Source organism: Sitodiplosis mosellana, unplaced genomic scaffold (genome assembly GCF_009176505.1).
Source record: "Sitodiplosis mosellana isolate CC-2019 unplaced genomic scaffold, AAFC_SMos_1.0 Smas_scaffold_1640, whole genome shotgun sequence".
NCBI lineage: Eukaryota > Metazoa > Arthropoda > Insecta > Diptera > Cecidomyiidae > Sitodiplosis > Sitodiplosis mosellana.
This window is the reverse complement of record NW_022596882.1, coordinates 1-3,145: the sequence shown is the minus strand read 5'-3', so window position 1 is coordinate 3,145 and position 3,145 is coordinate 1. Positions and strand designations below refer to the sequence as shown.

The 3,145-nt window shown below is 35.3% G+C and overlaps 1 long non-coding RNA gene across 1 annotated transcript; it reads left to right on the top strand.

Annotated features, from left to right (window-relative positions):
• Positions 1 to 1,901: 1,901 nt before the first annotated feature.
• Positions 1,902 to 2,347, top strand: LOC129571216 (uncharacterized). Its single transcript, XR_008688232.1, has 3 exons — positions 1,902 to 2,004; positions 2,079 to 2,177; positions 2,239 to 2,347. It is a non-coding gene; the product is annotated as an uncharacterized LOC129571216 (long non-coding RNA).
• The last annotated feature ends 798 nt before the right edge of the window (positions 2,348 to 3,145 follow it).

The window sequence follows — 3,145 nt, the reverse complement described above, 5'->3', positions numbered from 1 at the left end:
AACAAAAATATATGAAATCGATTCCAAATTCTCTGCTCTATCAAACTAAAACTACTATTTTCTGTTTATTTAATACCAAAAACACCCTAATGTGCAGCCATCGCAACCAACTCACACACAAAACCGACTAGCATACATACACGGGTGTCAGAGTTGTGTGTGATGTCTACTAAATGGGAAATTGGTTTAATTTTTTCATCGATCTGAATTATTTTTCAGGTCACAAGAGTGTCGCCGAACTTCTCATCCACAAAGGAGCCAATGTTGATAGTGAAACTAATAGGAAAGAGGCACCTCTTCATTATGCTGCTACCCATGGTAATTTTGAATACTTTTTTCGAGTACTATGCGCATCTACCACTATAAACGTCAGCGATCAACATCAACAGAGACACTATAGCACATAGCATTAAACGCACTATTGCTTCACTCTTTGTACACACTTTGACATCACTTATGCTTTTGCGCGCGTCGTACGTTTTTCAAACGTTTATGTTTGATTCAAGTATTTCACCGATTACACCGAATTTTCTTACTCAATATCAATATATTCATTCTTAATTGGAAGTTTTTTTTTATTGCAATGATGTTTTAAAATATATTTTGTCGATAAATATTTTTTTTTTTCAATTTCCAAAATTAAATGAAATCAAAACACATAACATGAAACGCATTCATAGCGAAATGCATATGTAGTAGTTTGTACTTATTCATTATAATGTATTTAGATAGGACGCTAGCGCGGCCTGATGCGCATTAGTATTGCTTAGCAGCAAGCATTGAATATGCTTTGGCCAATAGACAAGCATATCGCGATGCAATACAGTTGACATCACACACAACTGCCGCGCACACAACTATCGTGCAAACAAACGTCGCATGTACAGCCATCGCAACCAACTCACACACAAAACAGACTAGCATATATACACGGGTGTCATAGTTGTGTGTGATGTCTACCAAATGGGAAATTGGTTTAATTTTTTCATCGATCTGAATTATTTTTCAGGCCACAAAAATGTCGCCGAGGTTCTCCTCAACAAAGGTGCCAGTATGGATATCATGAATGATTGTAATAATACACCTCTTCATTTGGCAGCTAGGAATGGTAATTTTGAATACTCTTTTCGAGTACTATGCGCATTAGTATTGCTTAGCAGCAAGCATTGAATGTGCTTCGACCAATAGACAAGCCACAAGCATATCACGATGCAATACAGTTGACATCACACACAACTGCCGCGCACACAACTATTGTGCAAACAAACGTCGCATGTACAGCCATCGCAACCAACTCACACACAAAACCGACTAGCATACATACACGGGTGTCAGAGTTGTGTGTGATGTCTACTAAATGGTAAATTGGTTTAATTTTTTCATCGATCTGAATTATTTTTCAGGTCACAAGAGCGTCACTGAAGTTCTCAGCCGTAAAGCAAACAATCTTAATATTAAAAATAATTTTCATCAGACACCTCTTTATTTGGCATCTATGCATGGTAAGGTTGACTTAATCAGATATCCCGTCGATCTCTTTCATTGATCCGTATTATTTTAGGTCACGGAGGTGTTGCTGATGTGCTTCTCAAGAATGGAGCTAACGCTGATATTGGAGATGATTCGAATACCACAGCTCTTCATTTAGCTGCATTCAGTGGTAATGTTGAATGCTTGTTCTTATTAAAGAAACGATTGATTTTATCTCTTTCATTTATCCGTATTATTTTAGGTCATGGAGATGTCGCTGATGTGCTTCTCAAGAATGGAGCTAACGCTGATATTAGAGAGGCTTTGAAGCATACACCTCTTCATTATACTGCTATATATGGTAATGTTGAATAAGTATTTTCACAAAATAAAGAATCGGTTTGATCTTTTTCATCGATCTAAATTATTTCTAAGGTCACAAAAATGTTGCTGAACTTCTCATCAAAAAAGGCGCCAATATGGATGTCATGGATAATTTTAATCATACACCTCTTCATTATGCTGCTAGGAATGGTAATGTTGAATAGTTATTTTCACAAAATAAAGAATCGGTTTGATCTTTTTCATCGATCCAAATTATTTCTAAGGTCACGAAAATGTTGCTGAACTTCTCATCAAAAAAGGAGCCAAAGTTGATGTTAGAAATCTTGCGAATCTAACACCTCGTCAGTTAGCTGTTAGCCATGGTACTGCTGACTATATTTAATACCGCTTTGATCTTTTTCATTGATCTGTATTATTTTTCAGGTCACAATAATATTGCAGAACAATTGGAATAGATTCAATATGCTGCCAACAATGGTAATGTTGAATATTTTACTTTTCCGTACACTTTCCGCACGTTAAGGGAATTGAAATGGAAAGATTTTTTCAATCTACGATTAAATTTTAAATAAAACACCTCAAAGTGACTTTGCTTTTTCAAATTTCAAACATAAATCAATATGAATATTTATTTATAAACGAAATTTTGGTTCGGATGCATTTCGCCATTTGTCATCCTCAGCGAGTATCAAATTACACTGGACTCAGCTCTCTGTTTGCGATTGTGAGTGAGAGAAAAAAGAAGAAAAGTATAAACAGAAAGCAAAACATGTAACAATGTGTTGTGGTGCGAGCGCACGCCAAAAAATTACAACAACTAAAACAATATAACTCGGTGTGAACACACAAAGACACAACCAACCTCAAAATGAGACCCATTCGATTTTGATTGGCTCCAAATTTTCTGAGATTTCATTTTTTGGTGAAAAAATGAAATTCTGAAATTTTCACGTTGATCGCGATTCACATTTGCATAAGTTTGCTTTTTGGCCCTCAATTTTTTCTTGAAAGTTATTTTGTATGGGATGTGTAATCGATTCCGATTGACTTCAAACTCTCAGATTCTTATTTTTTCGCCATAAATCTTAGAAAGTTTAAAGCCATTCGGAATCGATTTACAAGTACCTCCCATATGGAATTGTCGAAATTTCGACTAAAATGACCGATTTTCACTGAAAATATGCGTTTTTATACAAAATATGAAAAAAAGGCACGAACAACTGTATGAAAAAAAACGGGATTACGAATGTAATTCCCTTTATATTTTCACAAAACAAGAAATAGTTTGATCTTAAGTCGATCTGTATTTTCCAGGTGGCGAATAGCTGAA